At 41.7% G+C, this 18217-nt stretch overlaps 1 long non-coding RNA gene across 1 annotated transcript; it reads right to left on the reverse strand.

The window, feature by feature from the left end:
• Window positions 1-2912: 2912 nt before the first annotated feature.
• Window positions 2913-4180, reverse strand: LOC125323122. Its single transcript, XR_007202391.1, has 2 exons — window positions 3910-4180; window positions 2913-3192 (listed from the first exon to the last, which is right to left on the reverse strand). It is a non-coding gene; the product is annotated as an uncharacterized LOC125323122 (long non-coding RNA).
• Between the last annotated feature and the right edge of the window lie 14037 nt (window positions 4181-18217).

Genomic DNA, 18217 nt, shown 5'->3' on the forward strand with positions numbered 1-18217 from the left:
AATCCTTTACTTTGGTGCTGCTAGAAACACAGGAGACTCCCATGAAGAAGACTACAGGATCCCGACTTAGTGCCTATGCCTGATCCAGGGCTGTTCATAAGTAACAGCAGAACTGCACACACTGAGGGATTTATAATCTTCTTTTAAACATTAATGTTCTCATATACCTTCATCATCCAGACTATCCCCACTTCTACAAAAACTTCTATCATGTCCCTTCTTGAATCCCATCTTCCCTCATTAGATTCACAGCCACGAGTGTAATAAATAGCTTTAAGGGTAACTGCCGTTCTCCACCTTGCGTAACGTAACCATCTAATGAGAAAATGGTATCTCGAATACATTTCAAATGCATCATGTTCTCTCCAGAATGAAAAAGCCAGACTGCAAGAACTGACTTGACATTCAGCCCTGGTTCATACCACAAGGAAATCCTTATGATTGTGAAGGAGAGTATCATGTTCAAGTCACAGAAGAAACTCCCAATTAACTTTTTGGAGAGCTCCACAAATCACGAGAGCAACACTGCCAAATCTCCTCTACTGCCACAGGAAAGGTGCAATTATCATTTAGCAACAAAACAGCAACTCCTCCAGGCAGAACTAAATCACAAACATCTTACTGAGAAACAGAAATCGCTCCTCCTTCCCCTGTGCCCTCAGGCTTATAATTAAAGGAAACTCAAAAGAGATCCTCTTTATTTCTATTCCTTGAAAACAAAGAGCCCTGTTGAGTCAGGGAACACAGCTTCCACCAGAAACAACTTCTAGTCTGCCCTGAAAATGATTTCCAGACATAGAAGGCAATAGAAAATACATGGTGCCTTTTCAAAAATAAGCTCAATAGATCTAAGCTGTTAAATGTATGTGGACCATCATAAGTCTCATAAGACTTAGAATGCCTTAATTATGCTAAAAAGCTAGATGTTTTCAGGTAACAGAGTAACTGACACTTAGAAGTGAGATGGGGCCATCACGGAACTTGAAGAACAGCTGTTAATTATTACCTGTGTGAAAGCAAAGGGCTGACAGGAAGAATAAGGACAAAATTAGGTGCCAAATTTATGTTTCTGCTGAAACCACAGTTTTTAAGTGTCCACCTGGGTTAAAAAAGTTAAGCTCTGAGCTTATGTTTTAAGGTACTCTATTAGTAGTTGGATTGCTTTGTGAAAATATTCTCCAGCTGCTGACAGTCCATTTCTGTCCTTCAACTTGTGGGAGCCATTCTATGCCTGGTAGCTGTTTGGGTTCATCCCAAAAACTTCCATGAGGACACTCAGTACATTGAGCAAATACCTCACATTCTGGGATGGGAATGAGTAGAATCCATAGCTCTGCAGCCCAGGGCATTTATTATGCAAGACTCATGCACAGACTGATACTGCTCAGTGCTCACAGACTTCCTGGAAGGTTGTTTCTGATAGGGGACACCACCTCAAAGCCATGGAAAATTCCAGGAAAGCTTCACTTCAAATCACAGGACTTTTTTTTCTAGGTTAAGAAGATTATTTTACTATTTTGCAGGGAGGTTCTAGCATAGTGCAGGACATCACTGCAGAGATGTACAATCAGTGCAGATTTTCTCTTCAGGTTACAGTACACTTTGCAATGATATTCTGGTGGCTCATTCAGAAGCCTGTTTTCTTCTCAGCATACAGTCATCCAGGTGACTAAATGGTGAGGTAAGCATTGCAAATTCCCCCTTCAGAGGAGATGCAGTGTTATCTCCAGACAATATATCCCAGGGTTGCTTTGCTGCAATTTGAGCAATTAACTGTGCAACTGCACATTTCTGGGCCCAAACACCATTCTGTTTGACAGGTGTGTCCCTAGCAGCATGTAACCAGGAACAGTTAAATGGAAAACTAGCAGCTGTTACATTTCTAGAAGCTAATGAAGTAATTCGGGCTTTTGGTAGAGAACACAATATCAGGAACAGGTCAAATTTACTGATACAGTTTTCCAGAATTTCTTTTTTAAAGCAGCTGACGGAGAAAGGCTTGTGCTCCTGAAAGCTTGCCCACTTCTCTCCTTTCTTCCTCTGTATGGCTCAATCTAATAAAAGACACAGCCACTCTCTAATAACTACACCAGCCTCCTTCGGAATGCTCTGGGACAGTACAATTTCGCTCAGGTTTGCACTGCACCACGCCATCGCTACGCTGCACAACGAAGCCCTTCAAATGGCACATGCAACCTTCACAAGCAGATGCCACTGTATCACAAAGCAAGGCTGAAAAAGAAGGACTGCCAGCATTGAACTACCTTTTCAAGTGCACTGGCACACAAAAAGGGCTGAACCTCAACTTCCTTCAATTTTCCAGTCGAGGCTTTGGTTAAGCCTACTCAAAACCACTAGGGAATAATCCCAAATTAACTATTTGGTTAAGCTATGGAATGAACATATCCCTTGTTTAGATTTAGGTCAGATTAGTTTAGTCTATATTTAGTTCAATATTTTTATCTTTCAAATAAAAAACCTCCGAACTTAAGGGTGAGAGCACACTGATGCAGACACATCAGCCCTATGGGGACAGAACTTGGCACACTCAGTTCTGCCATCTGGAAATTTCAACCTACTTTACAGGTCCTTTACAAGTGCTTTATTTAGTGCTTACTGTGTAATGCTTAGTGATTTTTTTCTAGATCTTTCACCTGCTCACAGTGACTAGGGTACCAGGAGTTACTTGTTGATGATATAGTTCCTAGTTTCAGATGGTCCACCACATTTTCATTGAATGTGAACAGTCTGGCAAGATGCCATCCCAAATTAGAGATCTATTTGCTATCTGGTCTGTCTAGAGAAAGCAACAGCTTTGGGAGACAGACACACAGACACTGACTTTTATGAACAACTTCACAAAAAAACCCCAGCCAAACCAACCAACCACAAACCATCCCACACGCCATTCAGAAGGGATCAAAGAGGACGCAGTAGCTTTTTAATACTCAGTACTGAAATACAAAGAGCTACAGTAAAGAGTGTAAGCCTTGTCTACCAAATACTACTATTAAAAGCTTACACATGTGGCCCAATATCCTTTCACATTATCTGATTCTTAGAAAAAAGACAAGGCCAGCTGCAGCAGGAGAGTGTAAACAGTCCCAGGCTTCAGTCTTTCTTCACAGAGAGTCCACGACCACCAAGGCTACGGAACATCCTCAGGCTGCTCTTGAGAGACGGACTTGGCAGCTGGAACAGAAATGAACCAGCATCCTTTTAAGACTCTAGATATGAGCTACTGCTGTCATTGCTGTAGTTGAGAGAACGACCGTAATATCAATGGCATCCTTGACATGGTACTTATGTAATAATTAATTGTGGGGAATGTCACGTTCCAGTGGGCGTAGAAACCATCCCCCGGGGTAATGCATTGCTTTTCTTTACTGGGAGAGCACAGCACGGAGCAAGAGGAGAACGCTTCGCTGTTTGCCCTCGCTCGCAGTGCGATACAGAGTTACTCTTTCACTCAGCACCCCGCAAAGGGAAGTTTAGCACTGGCGCCCTTGCTGGTGCCAAATCAAAGCGAATCCACGGCACGGCACAAAGAACGCTCTCGCTGTCTCAAGAGCCATCAGTCCCCCGGGAGCTGCCGCCCGCCGTGCCTTCAAGGCAAGCCCATCCGCAGGGTCCGCGCTGTTCCCTGAGGGAGGCGGCTCCTCACCCCCGGAATGCTGAGGGGGACGCGGAGCCCGAGCCGCGCGCGGCCGCTACCAACGCCGCGCACGCGACGGGCCGCGACATGACGCGGCACGCGCGGCCCCGCATGACGCCACCACGCCCGGCTCCCACCCGGCAGCGCCTATCAATAGCCGCGCGGGGCCGCGCAGGCGCGCGCCCGCCGTGACGTCACCGGCGACGTGAGCGCGGCCCCGCCCGCCGGGCACGGCGCTCCCCGCGCTCTCTCACCTTCTATTTTTATCCCGCCTTTGTTCCCCAGGGCCCGCCCCGCCGCCGCGGGATGGCCGGCGGGAGGGATGGCGGGATGACGCCACCCGCTTCCCGGAACGGTGACGCGGCCGCTGGAATGCGCGCGGGGCTGCGCTGCCTTAAAGGGGCAGCGCCCGGCGGCCGCGCCCGGGGGGGCGGCGCTGACGGACGGGCGCAGCTGCGGGGCCGGGGGGGCGCGGGGCGGCCGCGCTGAGCCCCGCACGCCGCCCGGTGCCGGCCCGAGTGAGGGGCTGCCGGGGAGAGCGGCTCCGCCGGGCCGGGCCCCAGCTCCCCGGGTCTCAGCCGCAGTCCGGGTGTGCCTGCCCCGGCTCTCCCGCGCGGTGCTGCCCCGGGTGATGCTCCCCGCGTGTGGTCCGGAGCGGTTCTCTCCATCACTGCTCCCGGCTCTGTCGCTGCGCTTCCCCGGAGCGCTGTCCCGGGGCGGGCACGGGGAGAAGGGAAACTCCTTCTGGCGTCTGGTCGCCTCCGTGGGGCAATCCACAAACGCACATCACTAATAAAACGATGCTAATTTACAAAGAAAGAATGCCTTGGTGTATTTCCTGTATGTTCCCACGCGAAACACAAAAGAACCAAATGCTACAAGTAGAGGATTTCTACTGATGTGTTAGGCATGAACTATTTTACATAATAAAACACAATTTCAACTCAGCCAAGAGCTGAGGGCTTCAAACTACAGGTGTTGTCCAAAGTAGGTTATCTCTGGGTCGGGGGTGTGCTCTGAAATAAAGCCCCTCACTCATTATAAGGTCGAGATGATGCTGTACCATCATATTTAGATCATGGCTCGTAGGGAAATCTGGGGGGTACTTAGTCACCTATGGCATGACCTTATATTCCCACTCAATTTAGTAACAACAGTTGGTTTCTTATAGGACATGGCAGATTTAATTTATTGACAGTTTCTAGGATAAGTGGAGAGAAGTCAGAAAAGGCATGAGATGAGAAGTCAGCAGATGAAGGGGAAATGCTCAGAGGGATGGAGCTCCCAGAGAAATGTAAGTCTTGTCTCCCTCTCAAATAGAACATTGATGTAAATGCAGTTAGTTATCAATAAGAGATTTTTATTACATTGCCCTAGGTGATTTTTTTCCCGACTAAAATTATATAGATATAATATATGATTTTCAATTCAGCTTTTGCCTTTTGCTTACTTTTGAGCCTTTTTATTAAATAGCACAGTGGAATCTGTCAGAATACTAAAACTCTTGTGTTCTGAGAATGATGTTTCAGCCATCTGGGGAAAAAAAAAAGCTTCCCTTCACATTCAGGTGGTATATCCTATTCATCAGGATGGCATGCGGGAATATTGATATATGTTTGAGCATGTAAAATCCTGGTAGGGAAATACCAGAGGAACTTGCCTCTGTATGTTCCAGAAAAAAAGAAGTGCTGCAGCTTAGCCCTGAGATAGCCAGTGTGTCACAGATGTTTGTCCCCTTGTCTTTAAACTCTGGAACGAATTCTGCTCTCATTGGCCCTGTCTGCTTTAAGCTGGGACAAGATATGTTATAAGAACTTTCAGCTTGTTGAAGGGCTTTTGGCTTTTTGCGTTATGATCCACATATGAGCTGGGTTTTTTTTCTTAGCTGATCACTAGCATTAACTGAACCAAGAAAGAGGTAAAATTCATGAAATATCAGAGGAGGTTGGCTCTGAAATGCAATCTAATTAGGATGTCAATTTAAATAAATCACTTACTGCTGTTGAAACTAAATAATGAATGTGAAAAGCTGTTTATGTGCGAAAGATATCTGAAGTTTTCTTGGAAAAGTGATTGTTTAAAAATTCAGTGTTTTTCATTCTTGCTCTTATAAATAATCAGGCTGGTATTTTCTTACTAATTTTGTGTTCCAGTGAATCTGAGTTCGATTGTCACATAAGCTTCCTTTTGAGTAATTATTATCATAATTTCATATCACTCATTAAATGAAAATTGTTTTTTCCCCTAAATCCCCTAACCTACTTCTATCATGCCAACGGGAGCATTCTGAAACTGGCACTGATAAAAGTTTTCTGTTTCCCTGTGACTCATTTGACATTAACATAATTATGCTACAGGAGTCAAAGTGATTTTCCAACTATGAGTAATGCACAGTGCTAGACCGAATGTTTACAAGACACCGAGGCATATCAGCCAGCTGAAGTAACCAGCTGCTGATAACAGCTGAAGTAAGTTGGAATTGAAGTAAGTGGGAATTAAAAAGCCTTATAACACAGTTACCCTTCTTTGGCACTCGGTGTCACGCACGGCTGGGAGGTGTCGTGTGCCCTGCGGGGAAGGGTCCAGAAGCAGGGCTGTAACGAGGAGAAGACCGAGCCCGTGGGTAGTTCACACAACAAGTTCTTCATAGTTTTCTTCCCACTTGCATATTTATGGCAGAGTCGTGCTCAAAGGGGACCAGTGATCTTTTCAAGAAGCGGCTGTATTTACCAGAGTTCATTTCAAAACACAAGTGACACACATCCTCTCAGCCAGGAAAACAAGATCAAAATGAAACAACAACAACAAAAAAAATGAAATCGTCTCGCAAGTGCTTTGAACCATGTGTCTGGGAATAGCACAAAACAAGAAAACCAATAAGGATAAGGCAGAATTAAGTGCTGTTACCACAATGAGATATCTTTTCTCTGTAATTAAAGTATCTGTGCAGGCTAGTGGTAAAAAGTACAGAGGAGAACTACAATGAGTATGTTCTGGATAGATAGCAGAAACAGTAACTATAGAACATACTAGCTATGTGAAAAAACTAAAAATAAAACAAAATCTTAGTGCTCAAGACTTGTTTCGAGTGTTTCCTGAGATCTTTAGAAATTACTGACTTCTCAGGCTTTTTAAAAGTAATTTGAGAAATAGGTTATTTTTTTCTGACTTGGTTTGTTTGTTTGTGTACAAGTAGATTCTTGAGTGAAACTGTGTCACTTTGTATTTATAAATTTGTCAACTTTGGCTGGATATCCTTCCAATGAGGCCTAATTCAGTAATGTGCTGAGCACTCAGAACATCACTGGTTTTAAACGTCCCACGAGGATTAGCTGTGAAGGTAGAAAGCTAATTTTGAAATACCAACTCAAACCTACTACAATTTGCTAGAGTAGTAGAATGAAAAATAACCTGTTAACAACTTCCTTATAAAATACCACAGTAATACCAGTAGGGAAGAGGGTCAAATGCAGAAAACAGTGCTGATAGCAGAAGTGTTAGCAGAAAGAATGTATTCCAGGAGACATATTTGAAGAATTCAGAAAAAAATTACATGTCACACTGCGTTCTTTATTTCACAAGAAAATCTGCTGAGGTCAGACACTTGGCATGCTCTGATTATCGTCACTGACTCTCAGAGCTGGATGAGGACCAGAAATGGGAAAAAAAGTTTTTCATGGCTGAGGAAGGCTGGAGGAGGAAAAGTTTGCCACAGTACCTTGTACTTACAACATTCCCCACTTACCAGGAGAGTTAGGACTTGAAGGTTTTCTGTTTTCTCTGCTATGGTTTTCATGCTGCATGACAATGGGCAAACTCTAAATCTGTTTCCTTCAGTTTGGCCACCTCTTACTTACTAAGGGATGGCTTGGTGGAGATGGCTTTGCATTCCAGCTGCTACTACAATGACCAGCATGAATGTATTTAACACATGTTGATAAAATCAGCCAGCAGAACCCAAACAAAACATAAACAGAACAGTCCAAGCCCTATCAACAGAAATAAATTCCCACAGCAAAATTTAGCAGTCTTAAATTTAATCTGATTTGCTATAAGCTCATCCAGAACTGCAGTTTTATAACTACAAATATCCATCTCTGTAGCATGCTGTGCCACTGGATTTACATCTGTTTTCACAGCTTTATTTACTGACATCCCTAACTACCAAAGCTCAGCCCTCAGCTCAGGTTGCTAAAATGTATTCTAGTATTACCAGAGCAGGTTCCTGTACTTCAGGTGTCATTCCTTAGAGTAACACATAACAGGAGGTGTTTGTAACACAGTTCTGCTCAGCTCCATACCTACCTGGAGTCCTCTAAAAAAGCAGTCTTGAAAGCAACACCTCTGCAATACTCTGCATTTTTACCTCTGCCTTTCCCACTTGGCTCTGGAAGAATTGTCTTCTTTTAATGATGTTCAGAGCAGCTGTACCCATGCCCCACCTTTTTTCTTCTTGGGGGAACTACCATTTATTTGTAACATTTATTTCGCATTCTGCAGTGAGCATACAACCTGTGCAAATTCCAAGTATTTAACCTTTGTTCCTTGTCAAAGCTTTGCAAATTAACTTAAAATAGCAGAGTGAAATAGGCACCAAGGGGCATTTTCTGGAAGTAACTGATAACATCCTGCAAGTACTGCTTGCCCTTACTGGTTGGTTGGGTTTTCTTGTTGTTAGCTTGTTGCTCAAACTGAGCTCCCAAAGCAAAATGTTCACAGACAATTATTCAGTACAGAAACTTGTTATGGTTGTAGAAAGCATATAAAAGTAAACAGATCTATCAAGACTTGGCTTATTTTCTAAAATATAGGAAAATTAGGCGATAGTAATTTTTTTATGAGTTTTCGGAGTATATTTATATATTGTAACAAGGCCCAATATTCCTATAATGAAAATAGCCATTTTGGTGATAGCTGTTAGTATGTTACTCTGAAGCAGCAGCAGAAAACAGTTGGAAATACATACCCATGCCAACAGCAATGAAAATAATTTCATCCCGTTCTTACCTGGCTCTCAGTTTCTTCTACGATGTCACATGTCAGGTCCCTCAGGTGACTCAGTACTTTTTAGAAATGTTATATATTGTTATAGATATACTTTAAAGTATCAAATACATTAACATATTAATATTAATGTCTCCATTTAAATATATTTTAGATACAGGGTTTTTTTTATCAATTGTTTCATAGAACAACTTCTCTTAGGAAAAATTAATCTGTCGAGGCATAAATTTTAAGACTGAAAAACTAGACACTGGATTTTGTGCTATGTTAAAGCCCAGTCCTGCTGACACCTATGCATGTGCTTAAATTTAAGCATATGAGTAGTACTGGACTCACTGGGATTACGTGCACAATTAAAATTAAGCATGTGTGAAACACTTTCAGGTCAGGATTTCCAAATTCTTTCACTTGATTAGATTAAAGAGAAAAACCGAACTAGTAACCACTCATTCACGTAACAAAATTGCACTGGTATTTATGTTAAGGGACTCACTGTCATTTGATAGGCAAAGTAGCTTATAAAAGAAATTTATACTCAACAAAATGAAACCCTCCAACACTGTGATTACCTGCCTGAGTGGCTGTCTTTTCTAGTAGGGAAGAGAAATTCCTTTCGTAACACTTTGAGCATCAGCTCGGATGAATATAGTTATTTTAAAATAAGGTGGCAGGTTTCAAAGAAAAGCTGAAGTTTTTTTTACTGTGTACATTTTATTTTTCTGTCAACGCGAGTATATGATGTTTTCAGAAAAACTCTAAACAGTATTTCATGTGGTATGGAAATATGCATTTTCTTTACAAGTGATACTGAACTTTGCTAAATCACTCATTAAAATGTTCACATGAGAGTTCTGTCACATTACAAGTCCAAAATAGGTGGTTTTCTGCTCTTAACTATATAATATAAACTTACTGAAGAGGCTTAGGAGCCAGTGGAGTTCCCATAAAACCTCAGCCACCCAAAATCCAGTCACAGCAATACCTGATTCTACATCCTTTGTCTTACATAGCTTGATTCTCAGCTGGGAGACTTCAGTCCCTTGAAGTGGCTCCCAAGTCAACCACCAAGGTGTGCAGGGAGCAGCTCATCCTCCCCAGCAGGAAATGGGAGACCACTTGTCCCTCGTGTTGTAGGGAGGCATCTCTGTCCTCTTGAGAGACACAAACCTGAGATCTCTTCCTGTGCTTTGGCCTCTTCTTTTTAGTTTAGACATCATTCCTCTCTTGCAAATGCTGGTGGAAGAATGAGGTGGTGCTGCTTCCTTTAAGCATCCGGTAGGGATACGTATAAGCCAGGTACAATTCCAGTGGCTGCCGGACGAGGTTTAATCTCTTACTTCCATTGATCTGGGAGGTTACCTGAGCTATCAGGCTCTAAATGGGGACAGGAGCACCCTCCATGCTCCTTTCTGAGGCCATACAGAAAATAGAAAGAGAACAGTTGGCTCAGGAGAAGGAGACTCTTCTTTCTGGTTCTTGCTCCCAGGACTGCTCCAAGATTTTACACAAGCATTTTTTAAGAGCAGAAACATAGCCTGTTGTCAATCCTTTAAAGCAAGTGCCTGAAAAGGCACGTGGTCTTTGAAAGACAGGCATGACTACACCATGTAGTTGCTCACTCCCACTGCATAGGATAGGCACCATCAGAAAACATGTACTTCAGAGGACCTAGGGAAAGATTTAGTGTCAGGAACCCACTGGACATTGTCCTGAGGAAGGCTCCTAACTGGGTAGCAGGTGTATTTGAGCACCCAGGCAGAAATGAAACTTTGAGTTCATAGGAACGCAAAGGTTGCTCATTGCAGCACATATGGGATCTGGGTGCCAGGGTGTTTGAACCACTGGGAAAGGGTTTTGTATAAAGGAGCTTGGGATTTGCTTGCCTTGGGTTACTACAGCTTGTCCATTCTAAAGCTCCCATTCTAACCCATTATGGGAGAGTTTGAATAGGAGGAGGAGGAGTCTCTCAGGAGTAGCTCACAGAAGGCATATTTCCAGCGTAAACCAAACAAACTATAAATATTCCAGTATAAGGAAGGGATGTGTACTGGGTGAACTTTGAGACTTGCTCCAAAAATATGCTGCTGACCTCCCACTTGACATGATCTGTTTCCCTATTAAACTGTAATATAATTAGGGCTTGCTCTAACCCTGCCACTGATTTAATGCTTACATCGATGGAAATGTGGCCTCAGAGACCACAGTGAGAAAAGGTATACATGTAAAGTCTAAAATAATCCAGGCCACATAAAAGGAAGGATAGCCAAGAGAAAATGCTTCTCTCTCCTACCTGGCAGCATATTTAGATGTCTTATCACATAAGTGTATATGGATGTTAGGCCAAAGGTCTTTGAGAGCTTGTACTCAAAGCTCAACTCTTTTCATTAGTGCAGGAGAACTGCAACTGAACTGGAGTCCAAGAATTCACAGAAGGAAGTGAAAAGAGAATTGGGGGCAAAATTAACTGAAATTGAGAGTTGAGGGCAAAGACTCTAGTACTGACCAAAGAGGGGATTTGGAAAACAGGTGATGACTATCCTGATAGGCAATCAACAGTCACCATGATGATAATAGCTGGTGACCATTAGCTCATTTCGTCTCGTCTCCTGTGTCTGCTGAATTTCACCCAACAAAACTCCTGGTGAGCTCTGGGAGATATGCAGCAAGACGGGTCTTGGCTAGGGTAGATCATAGAAGAAGGGTGATCATAACCCCCTGGGTTTTGCAAGAGTCCTTCTAGGGCAGGCACATTCACAAATAGGTAAGACTCAATGAATAGATTTTGTCAGGAAACCAAAGGATGCTGAAGTCCCTTTGTTACACAGTTCACAGGAATGAGTTTTGAGAGAAGATCCATTAGAGGTCTGTCCTACTGGTACCCTGTGGTAGGAACACCCATGATGGGGGAGAAGCTGCATCAGTGTTCTGGGACATCCTGAGAGGCAGGACTGTGGCCAGCAATGCTGCTTTTACACCACCTTATTTATTTGTAAAAATATGTGCAACAGGCATTTTAAAATAGAAAAGGGCAGCTGTTTGAAAATATATTCAAGTTGGTGGTGAAACCTACAAATGCTTAGACATCTGCATGAATACTTTAAGTATTTATGGAAAAATGAATTTATGTATTACATTACATTACATTACCCATAGCATAATTTATATTATATTATATTATATTATATTATATTATATTATATTATATTATATTATATTATATTTCTAGTGACCTTTAATAATTGCAAACCAACCCTCAGCAACTTGGGGGTTAATGCCCCTGCTCTGCAAAGAAAACAGAGTGCACCTCACACTTGCAGTGAGAGCCTTTTTTCCCTGCAAGCACTCGTTGCATAATGTGTGGCTGATTTACAGCCTAAGTTCAAGGGATTGCACAGACCACTAAGGAAATTTTGGAGAAGATTTTGGAACCTAAACATCCACTTTTGCACAAAGCAAAGATCACCTGTGAAAAAAGACCTGGTGATTTAAGTGTTGCCTGGTAGGTTATGTGTTCTCTCTGCTTCATACAGATACTTTAACTAAAAAATAAATCATCAGCAAAAAAATATCAAGCTAGACCATCCCAAGTCAAATCTTTGGGTGATAAAATTAAATTAGTTATGCCAATTTATATCTGTGAGGGATTCACGCTTGTTTTGGGCACTCTATCATATCTGTACTTTTTGCTCCAGCCACGAAACTGATGATTTATCTGACTTTTTTTGTGATACAATGTGGGACATCTTGGCTTATGCAAGGGCAAGAAATGTTTCTTCACTAACAAGGAAACTACGTTCCCCTCAAAATGGGATGGTAGAGCATGTTTTCCTTTGATCAGCTTTGATTTATGTGGGAAAAAATCCAATACATTTATATAGTATTGAACTGCACTTTTTCTTTGTGGGAAATAATTCAAGATCTACCAAAATTCTAAACATTTGCATTTTTTTAGAAAAATAACAGTAATTGTTCTTCATCAAAAATCTGCAATTAATTAATTGATTAGCCCATACATTTAAGAAAATGTCTTGTCTCTCTGACAAGAGACTACAATATTATACCTTGCCAGGTGCTCTCATCCCAAATGTGTTAGAGGAAATACAATTCCACAGAAACAAGAAATAATACTTATAGATGCTACTTGAGTTCTTCTTTAATAGCAAGTCTTAAGTTAGGTAAGGCTTTTGGACAGAGAATATTTAGCCATGTATTTAATTGCTGTGCTGAATCTGGGCTTCTATTTGGCAGTTGAAATATTGTCATCTTTTTTAGACCTCAGTGTGAAACTCTTGTAAATAAAACTCTTGTATATATAATAAAAACACACGCAGAGTCTTTACTGGGGCTGCTAAATACTACTGCCACACACAGATTCACTAGTAAGAATAGATAATAATGCACCAACAGAGCATCCAGCATAAAAAGGCCTGTTGGAGTGCTAATTAGAATTAGACATGACAATAAAATACAGCCTTATCCATCATTTCCATTTGGGAATCTCAGCTACTTTACCCCAAGCCATAAAATATTATCCATTTCACTAGACTGGGAAACAGAACAAAAGGAAGATGATCAGGTTTTCTGAACTCACAAAGATGGTGAATAAGGAGAACTTTCATTTCCCAACGATCCTCATCTAGATGTTATTTCCAGTGTAAGACTAAAGCCCAGCTTCACAGAAGGAGGCTGTGCATGGTGAAAATAAATTCCCATCTCTTCTACTTAATCATCTAACCTGCAACGTGGAGTTGAGCACTGCTGTGATCAGGACAGGCGTGCCCCAAACTTCCCGTCTAAACGTGGGCTGCTCTTTTAATAATACCTCATCAGCAAGAACACTTGGTCTGGAGACAAAGACCTGAATTAGGTTCTTACATCTGGCTGAGTGGGGTGAAACTCGTGCCTCCCCTTTCTGAGGAGAAATTATCTAACCACACACTGATCATCTGTGCTGTTTGGGGAGTCTTACTCTCCATGTCTCTCACTCAGGCTGTGCTATCCTGAGGTTTTGAGCCAATTAGACGGTAAACCAGATGGTGCCTGACTTTTCAGCCCTGTGGTGAGGACATGCCATGGACAAGGTGCATCCTACAGTCTGCTTTTCTCTCTCTGTAGCCATTCTGCTTCAAAGAGTCACTGCAGAGAAGATGGGCCCTACCCCACCACGGATAGCATTCCCCAAGGGACTGACGTCACCTGGGAAGCCCAGGTGGGTGTAGGGACACCCTGCATCTTCTCCCATTGCTGAGGTGGCCTCAGCAGCAGCCTCACGTGCCCACAGAGCAATTAGGATTTTGGTTCAGGAGGTGCTTTTGTGATTGCAGTCAAGGCAGTCTCATTTTGAAACTGTGTGCAGCTCTATTGGTTTCATTTTATTTACACTTTGTTCTCATTATCTGGGCAAGGTACTGTACAGTCAAAGCCAAAAAAATAAACCAAGGAAGATAAGAGGCTGAATCAACATTATGATCATTCATGTGCTCTTTTCATGGCAAGGCACATGTGAAGTAGGTGAGAGGACAAATGATAAGCACAGTGAAAGCTGCAGTGGCAGCCTTGTTCTAATCTTCTGTAGGTTGCAGTCTGTGCCATACAGTGTTTTTCTTTGAAATGGTATTTATGTAGGAATCAATGTTTAATAATTAAAAATGTGCATTTGTAATTATTATGACAAATTGTAATTTACAAATTTACCAGACAGATTAGAAGAGCTGTTTAAATTATCATAAATGATATTAAATTCCAGATTATTCTTTATATATATATATATATATATATATATATATGCACAGTTCCAAAGACAATCAATAGGAACAGCTGGTTTTTATAGGAAGTATGTGTGTGTGTGTGTTTGTGTGTAGTAGCATGATTAATTCCATAAATGTGTCCAAAATGTTTGTAACTTAGCACGGTAAAAATACATATATTCTCTCTCTTGCTTCCTCTCATCCTTGGTGTTCACCTGGAAGACAACAAGGACACAGACCATAATTACATTAGTCCACCCAAGGGGAGCCTACACCTTCAGCAAGTAATTCCCAGCCTTTCTTCCAAGTTACTCCAAGAGGAGAGTTTTGTATGCTGGGAACCAGTGTGACTAAATGCTGATTTTTCATAGTCCCTGGGGGCTAAATTTCTCTCTCATTGAAGTCAATGGGAATTTTTCCACTGACATAAATAACGGTTGGATCAGGTCTTGGTACTTCCATCAGTAATCATTTTTTTTTACATGTAAGGACATGGATGAAGTTCAGAATGAGCCTGTAACTGATCTCAATAAAAATCTAGGATGTTTTTACAAGGTGGAAAGGGTGGGGAGAGGGAGGTAAAGGGCAGGATCTGTGAACATGTAACTGTTCTTGCCATTAAATGGATGGGACTATAAAGGCACTTTAAGGAGATGTAATTTACACTTGCCTGAGGACAGTTAATATACCTGACCTATCATTTTGCTTGTTCAGTGAAACCAGTGAGTTTGCTTTTTTCAGTCTGGTTTAAGATGTGATTCTCCCATATGTGGGATCTCTTTTTCTCTTTGTTTATTACCTGGATGCATCCAAGGAGATAAGAAATTTTAATTGCAGGTTATTGTGCTTGGCCAGCTTCTAGGCTGGTGCACAAAGTCCATCTGATAAAAAAAAGCCTTGAAAATCTTCAGCAAAAGGGGATCTGAAGATATACTTGGCTGGGCCAGTGTCAGGGCTGTCTCTCAGCTAGAGAGAAGGGATGTTTGTATAATTTGCCCCTCCACTCCACACTTCTGAAACACTGCCTATAATAATGACTGACAACCTCTGGAACTTTAATTTAGTAAAGTTGCAGTAAAATTTGTGGTAATGTTGTGCACCAGAATCTGGTCCTGAAATGTATGTGTTGAACCCAGTGATAATTTTGTTATCAGTGCCTCCATCTCATTAAGGGAGAAACAAAAAGGAAAATGACAGAAAGCAAAAGAGAAATTGAAAATGACTCATTTAAATGTAAGAAGCTTCCAGGCAGAAACAGAAGGACCAATGGGAGAAAAATTGCTGGAAATAAAGGAACAGAAAAAAGGGGGTGATGAAATCCAAGGATACAGGGAGGGAAAAGAGAGAAGTGAGAAGAGTAGAAACAGGGAAGTGGCAAAAGAAAAGGAGAAGCTGCTGTTTTAAAGAAATGGGAAAGGTGACTTACAGAAACAAAGCAAAAGAGAGTAGGGAACGGGATTTTAAAAGGGGAGAAATGAAGAGTAAATGGCTTTAGAGGGATTGTGATGGGAAAAGGCAGTAAGGAAAGAAAGGTAAGCTGACAAGAGAAAAACATGGAAAAAATAAATTTTATCCTCAGTGTTAAAGAATAAAAGCAGTTAAAACAGAGCACTTATTTCCCTCCACAAAACATATACCCATCTGCTTGAGAGGTATTAAATGTAAGAGAGTAGGAGGGTTTGCAATACAGTCTCAGTGAGAGTCAGTCCTCTAACCCTGTGGTTTTTAACTCCCATTTTTGAACCTTTTAGGTCCATGGAGATTCAACCCTTCCAGAGTGAATTTTGTCCTTGCTACTGTAGATTTGGAGGGTTTTTATTCACTTTTAGGAGAAACCCTTGGAAGTAGCCCACAGGTGCCCAAAGAGTCCCCAGACAGCAGCTGAAAATCTCTGCACAGGGTGGGGATGGCTGATGCTACTTCTACCACTGATTCAAGCTCCCATAGTTCAAGCAGTAGCAACCTACATGCTGGAAAAACTAGTCCCAAGCTTTAACCTTGGTGTTAGTCTAGTCAGATGGGAAAATTATCTCAAAATTAGTGCATGTTTTGGTGAACAGTGGAGTCTTACCACATAGTTTCAGACCTGAATGTACCACATATCAAAAATTATGATGAAGGTTAGTTCCTATTGCAGAAGTAGAGAATAATATTTTAGGCAGAGCCAGAAAACCTGATTCTATCCTGATTTTACTACATGATAATTCTGAATTATGGAAACCTCTTTCTCTTATGTGTGCCATGCAGGGAAAAATATGTCTTGTCAGGGTTACAGTAATTTCAAAACTTAAAACAATTCAAACCACAAAACACACAGAGAGGCAGGTTTTACTCATGTTGTCACTGCACATTTGACTTATTTACATCTGATTATATTTTCATCAGACCAAACAGCTTTAATGGAGCTGCTTGACCATAAACCAACATAGGATCTGGATGGGACATGGAGATTTTAATTGTGCTGCTCTGACTTACGTCCTGCAGTGGCATAAATGTTAGGACAGAAGAAAGCTTCTGCTGTGAGATTGGGAGTCTGTTCCCCTGTATGATGGTGTCTATAGCTCTCTTTAGTAATGAGACAGCCATATTTTAGTTTTAATCAAATATTCACAGTGCATAAAGTAGTGTCAAGGGATGTGGAGGCAGGACTTTCTCAGAAAGAGGTAAAGGAAAAAATTCTTTTCTCTGTTCTGGAGACTCCTGAAGGGCTGCAAGGACCAGCCTGATTTCTCTGCAGAGGGAAAAGAACCCAGTACATGTCAGTTTGGGTGATGAGCTGCTGTACCTGGCTTAAGGGAAAACAGAAATTAACAACATGGATGTTGCCTCTGTTGAAATAATGCTGTTCGGGGGACTGTTCCCTTCAGTCTGTGACAAAAGAGAGAATGGATTGGAAAAGGACCAGTAAATGTTCAGGGGGAGGCAAATGAAAGCTATTTTGTGAGATGGAAAATTAAACTGGCAAGAACATCAGAGCATCTGGTGGCTGTACTGGGTTTTACTTTAACTTCCTGCTAGTCTTAATTATTAATTTTTGTTTTTAATTTTTTTTTAACTGGAGTGTGATCCTATGTCTTTACCGAGATTGATTTAGCTTTGGTTTCAAAAGCTACCAGGATAAAACCTATACAACACAGTGGAGCTGGGTTTATTTTTCATTGTGGTTTCATTTTCTTTTTTCACTGAAGAATTTCAAGCCAGGACATGTTTCAGTGGCCTAATCGCAAATGCGCACAGGAACAGTTTCTCTGTTTGCTTTGCAGGGAGGAGCTGGCTCACTTCAGGAGAAGTTCAAGAATGAACACAACTGATTTGCTGTCGGTTTTTAGTGCTGGCTGCAGCTCATGGGCACTAATGGGACCAGCAGTGGTGAAGCAGCATTGTGTAGCAAAGATGTAGATGTCAGTGACCATCAACAGCTGGGTAACCACACTTGGATTTCCAAGGTACTTCTGCGCACATGGAAGGAGAGAGCTGCTTTTTTCCCATTATTCTGCAACACTGCTCTGCTTGGCTGAAAATACTCTAAATACATTCCCACTTCTGATACAGCTACCTAAATAAGGACAGACAAATGCTAAATTTCTGTCATAATTACAGCAGGCACCTGTTCTTGGCCACTAAAACTGGTGTTGCTAACACATTTCCACAGTAACTTTGTGATTAAAATTTTCCAGCCAGCTATCTTTTAGGAAGAAATTTTCCACATTTGGCTTCTGCTTGAGAGGAAATTTTTTTTTCTTCTAGGCTTGAGAAAAATGATGCCAGCTGTCCTTGAGCACAGTATGAATTATAAAATTATGCCTCTGAA

The sequence above is a fragment of the Corvus hawaiiensis genome, chromosome 3, assembly GCF_020740725.1.
Source record: "Corvus hawaiiensis isolate bCorHaw1 chromosome 3, bCorHaw1.pri.cur, whole genome shotgun sequence".
Taxonomy (NCBI): Eukaryota; Metazoa; Chordata; class Aves; order Passeriformes; family Corvidae; genus Corvus; species Corvus hawaiiensis.